At 51.9% G+C, this 6,494-nt stretch overlaps 1 non-coding gene across 1 annotated transcript in view; it reads right to left on the minus strand.

Annotated features, from left to right (window-relative positions):
- The window catches only part of LOC124560975, a 1,910-nt gene extending 1,701 nt beyond the window's left edge, over nucleotides 1-209 (minus strand). The window contains exon 1 of the ribosomal RNA XR_006969448.1: nucleotides 1-209. This exon is cut by the window's left edge and continues 1,701 nt beyond it. This is a non-coding gene — a ribosomal RNA (small subunit ribosomal RNA).
- Between the last annotated feature and the right edge of the window lie 6,285 nt (nucleotides 210-6,494).

The raw sequence follows: 6,494 nt of genomic DNA on the forward strand, positions 1-6,494 counted from the left end.
AAGCGTCCCTTCCATCTCTGGTCGGGACTCTGTTTGCATGTATTAGCTCTAGAATTACCACAGTTATCCAAGTAACGTGGGTACGATCTAAGGAACCATAACTGATTTAATGAGCCATTCGCGGTTTCACCTTAATGCGGCTTGTACTGAGACATGCATGGCTTAATCTTTGAGACAAGCATATGACTACTGGCAGGATCAACCAGGGAGCTGCGTCAACTAGAGCTGAGCAGCCGGCCGCCCGGGAGTGTGTCCCGGGGGCCCGCGCGAACACGCAAGCGTCCGCTCAATTATTCTGCAAACAGGAGGAGGCTGAGCTCCCCTGCACGATACACCTCGAAACCCTCTCAGGTCCCGGCGGCGCGCAGCGCCGTCCTAAGTACTTGGTCGGGTTCGAGAGAGGCGCAATCGCCCGGAGTTTGGCGAGTAGACGCTTTAGGTGCGACCACCCGTGCTCCCAACTGAGCTTGCCGCTGCCGACAGAGGCCCGGGAGCGTGCTGTCGTGGCATTGCCGGCGGGAGACAACACGCGCCACCTACGGTGGCCGGCAGCTCCAACGCCAGCGCCACAGAAGGACAAAAGCCCCACTTGGGTGCCGAAGCGAACTCTCCCAGCACAGCGCACGCGCCAACACGTCCGCACAGCTGCGATACAAACCACCTGCGAGAACCGCAGAGGCGACCGAGCAGCAGACGGCGTCGCGGCGCCGAGCGCCGGGCGGCGGCGCATCCTCAGCGCACACAGTCCTCAATCGGACCAGCACACTGCAGATGTCCACCGCGCTTCGCACCGGGCCCGCGAGGACCTACTTTGGCCGCACGGCGCCGCGTGCAGGGTGCGCCGGCGCGCAGCTGCGCCGCCTGCCGCCTCCGTCGGCCGGCGCGCCTGCCACTGGCCGCCCCCACCAGCCGGCTGTAGCGCGTGCGCCCACGCACCGCGCGGCCAGCACGCCGGGAGGCCCCCCCTCACCGGCCGGGGACGGTCCCACCCAGCCACCGCCGCGTATCGCTTCACACCCACATGCCATTCACGTTCGTGGGCATGGTGGGTATCGCTGAAACAACCGGTTGGTAGCTCAACCGATCGTCGCCATCACTGATTCACCTCTAGCGAGAACAACCGCACCACAACGGTTTACCAGTTGTTCATTTGCGTAACGTCACCAGCAAACGTAGACGTCCATCGCCATTTGCAAATTCAACGATTGTTGCATGCCTGTGTCAGGTGTCACGACACACTATGTCTGCCCACATACACGCAACAACATGTGCACGCTTCGCGAACACGTGGAAGGTGGCCCCCGTACGTATGCGATGTCCATTGCGCGAACGACTGTCAACCGGCCTCTGTCGCATGTCGCAGATGTGGAACGCAGTGCACCATGCTGTCACGGTGTGTGAGAAGAGACGACTACGTCTGACAACACGCGCCACTACATCAACAGACGGCTCATGCTGATCGCCATCCAGGGCATACCACACTGCAATCCGGCTCTTATAGGGAGACGACACATAGCTGAGTGCACAACAGTTGGACCGCATGGTTCGCCGTTGTTGGCGCAGTCGTTGTACGGTCACATGTACCACGATGTATCATTCAGTACATGAGGACCAATGTGCAGTACAGTGTGTGATTTGGACGTACAACATCAGCGGACAGTTGACACAGGCCGTACCACAGCGTAGGCTAAGTGCTTCGCCATGCGAATGCCAATGAACAACTGCGAAGGGCATTGAGCATGTACGTCCTGCTGCCATCCACATTACAGTGTATCGCTGCAAGGTGTTTAACATGAAGCGATACACTGGGGACCAGGCAGTGCGAGTAGCAAACTATATTGCGGGGGTTGCAGTTAGGCAACACTACACTAATTTAACGCGTCGTATGACAATTACAGAGCGGGTTAAGGCCCAACGTGTGTTGGGTTAAGGCCCAACGTGTGTTGGGTTAAGGCCCAACGTGTGTTGGGTTAAGGCCCAACGTGTGTTGGGTTAAGGCCCAACGTGTGTTGGGTTAAGGCCCAACGTGTGTTGGGTTAAGGCCCAACGTGTGTTGGGTTAAGGCCCAACGTGTGTTGGGTTAAGGCCCAACGTGTGTTGGGTTAAGGCCCAACGTGTGTTGGGTTAAGGCCCAACGTGTGTTGGGTTAAGGCCCAACGTGTGTTGGGTTAAGGCCCAACGTGTGTTGGGTTAAGGCCCAACGTGTGTTGGGTTAAGGCCCAACGTGTGTTGGGTTAAGGCCCAACGTGGGTTGGGTTAAGGCGCAACGTGGGTTGGGTTAAGGCCCAACGTGGGTTGGGTTAAGGCGCAACGTGGGTTGGGTTAAGGCGCAACGTGGGTTGGGTTAAGGCGCAACGTGGGTTGGGTTAAGGCGCAACGTGGGTTAGGTTAAGGCGCAACGTGGGTTAGGTTAAGGCGCAATATAGGTTAGGTTAAGGCGCAATATAGGTTAGGTTAAGGCGCAATATAGGTTAGGTTAAGGCGCAATATAGGTTAGGTTAAGGCGCAATATAGGTTAGGTTAAGGCGCAATATAGGTTAGGTTAAGGCGCAACGTAGGTTAGGTTAAGGCGCAACATAGGTTAGGTTAAGGCGCAACATAGGTTAGGTTAAGGCGCAACATGGGTTAGGTTAAGGCGCAATATAGGTTAGGTTAAGGCACAATATGGGTTAGGTTAAGGCACAATATGGGTTAGGTTAAGGCACAATATGGGTTAGGTTAAGGCACAATATGGGTTAGGTTAAGGCACAATATGGGTTAGGTTAAGGCACAATATGGGTTAGGTTAAGGCACAATATGGGTTAGGTTAAGGCACAATATGGGTTAGGTTAAGGCACAATATGGGTTAGGTTAAGGCACAATATGGGTTAGGTTAAGGCACAATATGGGTTAGGTTAGGCACAATATGGGTTAGGTTAAGGCACAATATGGGTTAGGTTAAGGCACAATATGGGTTAGGTTAAGGCACAATATGGGTTAGGTTAAGGCACAATATGGGTTAGGTTAAGGCACAATATGGGTTAGGTTAAGGCACAATATGGGTTAGGTTAAGGCACAATATGGGTTAGGTTAAGGCACAATATGGGTTAGGTTAAGGCACAATATGGGTTAGGTTAAGGCACAATATGGGTTAGGTTAAGGCACAATATGGGTTAGGTTAAGGCACAATATGGGTTAGGTTAAGGCACAATATGGGTTAGGTTAAGGCACAATATGGGTTAGGTTAAGGCACAATATGGGTTAGGTTAAGGCACAATGTGGGTTAGGTTAAGGCACAACGTGGGTTAGGTTAAGGCACAACGTGGGTTAGGTTAAGGCACAACGTGGGTTAGGTTAAGGCACAACGTGGGTTAGGTTAAGGCACAACGTGGGTTAGGTTAAGGCACAACGTGGGTTAGGTTAAGGCACAACGTGGGTTAGGTTAAGGCACAACGTGGGTTAGGTTAAGGCACAACGTGGGTTAGGTTAAGGCACAACGTGGGTTAGGTTAAGGCACAATACGGGTTAGGTTAAGGCACAATACGGGTTAGGTTAAGGCACAATACGGGTTAGGTTAAGGCACAATACGGGTTAGGTTAAGGCACAATACGGGTTAGGTTAAGGCACAATACGGGTTAGGTTAAGGCACAATACGGGTTAGGTTAAGGCACAATACGGGTTAGGTTAAGGCACAATACGGGTTAGGTTAAGGCACAATACGGGTTAGGTTAAGGCACAATACGGGTTAGGTTAAGGCACAATACGGGTTAGGTTAAGGCACAATACGGGTTAGGTTAAGGTACAATACGGGTTAGGTTAAGGCACAATACGGGTTAGGTTAAGGCACAATACGGGTTAGGTTAAGGCACAATACGGGTTAGGTTAAGGCACAATATGGGTTAGGTTAAGGCACAATATGGGTTAGGTTAAGGCACAATATGGGTTAGGTTAAGGCACAATATGGGTTAGGTTAAGGCACAATATGGGTTAGGTTAAGGCACAATATGGGTTAGGTTAAGGCACAATATGGGTTAGGTTAAGGCACAATATGGGTTAGGTTAAGGCACAATATGGGTTAGGTTAAGGCACAATATGGGTTAGGTTAAGGCACAATATGGGTTAGGTTAAGGCACAACGTGGGTTAGGTTAAGGCACAACGTGGGTTAGGTTAAGGCACAACGTGGGTTAGGTTAAGGCACAACGTGGGTTAGGTTAAGGCACAACGTGGGTTAGGTTAAGGCACAACGTGGGTTAGGTTAAGGCACAACGTGGGTTAGGTTAAGGCACAACGTGGGTTAGGTTAAGGCACAATACGGGTTAGGTTAAGGCACAATACGGGTTAGGTTAAGGCACAATACGGGTTAGGTTAAGGCACAATACGGGTTAGGTTAAGGCACAATACGGGTTAGGTTAAGGCACAATACGGGTTAGGTTAAGGCACAATACGGGTTAGGTTAAGGCACAATACGGGTTAGGTTAAGGCACAATACGGGTTAGGTTAAGGCACAACGTGGGTTAGGTTAAGGCACAACGTGGGTTAGGTTAAGGCACAACGTGGGTTAGGTTAAGGCACAACGTGGGTTAGGTTAAGGCACAACGTGGGTTAGGTTAAGGCACAATACGGGTTAGGTTAAGGCACAATACGGGTTAGGTTAAGGCACAATACGGGTTAGGTTAAGGCACAATACGGGTTAGGTTAAGGCACAATACGGGTTAGGTTAAGGGACAATACGGGTTAGGTTAAGGCACAATACGGGTTAGGTTAAGGCACAATACGGGTTAGGTTAAGGCACAATACGGGTTAGGTTAAGGTACACATTGTTGTAAGGAAAGGTGTTTTTGGGGGGGGGGGGGGGGGCCGGTTTGTTGATTGTGATTATCGTAAGTAAATGACTGCGGCATCATCTGATTTGCCACGTCAGGGTGCACCTTTGGCTCATAACAGGCGGCGCTCTGATTCCATGCTTGTGGCAGACCTGTGTCTTTCATTCCTGCCATTGTTTGTGTGCTGTGACAGGAGGCAGTATTGTGATGTTGGGTGTACCCCTGTGTAGGACATGTGTGGGTGTTGGTGGCTTAGCTGAGCAATGGTGGTTGTCGGAAGGGTGGGATATTCTGTTTTGTGAGTGGACCTCCCGGTCTGGTTATGATAGTGTGGATAGTCTAATGTGGCGGAGAGGATGCACTGGGTGTTGTTCCATGCTGGTGCTTACATATTGTCTCTGTGCCTGTTACAGGCAGAGAGTAGTGCGTGATAAGAGTGTCTGGCTGACGTGTGGTTGTGATTGTGAGCAGAGTCTTTCAGCATGTATACGGACAGTTGTATACATTATCTGTATTTTGATGGCTCTATCTATTACTAATCAGCGCCGTGTATACGTTTCATCCGGTTCCAGTCGAAACTGTTGTATCTCTGTACATTAGTGACACGGCGAGGCCGCCATGTAGTTACTCGTCTCGGCAGCTTCCACCGGTGTATGGCAAATGATTATAAGGAATCAGTCTAGTCGTCAATACCGATAGTGTGACGTCACATGTCTGGGGTGGGGGACGCTGCGCCCTTCCGGTGGGTCATGGCCTAGAAAGACTCTTCCCACGCAGGGGGGCTTGGACTGTCATTGACTCTTCCGAGTAATATACTTGCCGTACGTTTTTGCGACTGCGAGTGCAACGCTCACCGGTACCGACATGGATGGAGCGCCTCCTAGCTGACCGCTGAGGCATCTGCATTCGTACAGAGAGCAACGCGATCGCGTCTGTAGCTCGTAAGTGGTACAGCTCGCAGCTCATGTATAGGGACAGCGGGAATGTCGCATATTGGACATAACTCTTCATGAAACGCACGTTATAGGGGTGGATTGCACATTGCGCGTGCGAGCAAAGTCCGCCGTTCATCCGCTGGAGTTGCGGGGTTGGGCGGTTGGGGTGGGGCACGAACGGGTGCAGGTGGAGTGATTGCCGGTCCACGACTTCGTGCGGCAGAGGCGCTGGCGTTGGGGTGCTGTTGTCGACAGAGGATGCAGGCTTTGTGGGTGGGGTCGAAAGAAGGGCACTGTGGGCCCATGGCTGTCTTAGTCGGCTTGGCGTCTCATAGATGACGGTATCGTCGTTGCAGGAGGTCATGTTGCGGGAGACCTACAGATGGCGGTATGTTTTGCGGTGCGCTCGGCATGGCGGACGTAGTGTTGTCAGATTCGCATAGATGGAGGTATTGCATGTGGTTTCGCCGTATTTTCATAGATGGCGATACTGTTTTGCCGGCATGGTTGGCGTAGTTCCGTCGGATCCCTGTAGATGGAGGTGCCGTTTCTGGGCTCGATGTCAATGTCGTTGCGTCACATTCGCATAGATGGCGGCATCGTCGTCATACCTCGCCCACTACGGACTTATCACCACCCACACTAGCCGCCCCGGGGACTTGCCAACGACACACCCTATCCCAAGTCTATTTTCTTGCGGAGCATCATGTGTTATTATATTTTATTTCACATCCATGGTGTAGGGGTATTGTAGGT

This window comes from Schistocerca americana, unplaced genomic scaffold, assembly GCF_021461395.2.
Source record: "Schistocerca americana isolate TAMUIC-IGC-003095 unplaced genomic scaffold, iqSchAmer2.1 HiC_scaffold_1121, whole genome shotgun sequence".
Classification (NCBI taxonomy): Eukaryota; Metazoa; Arthropoda; class Insecta; order Orthoptera; family Acrididae; genus Schistocerca; species Schistocerca americana.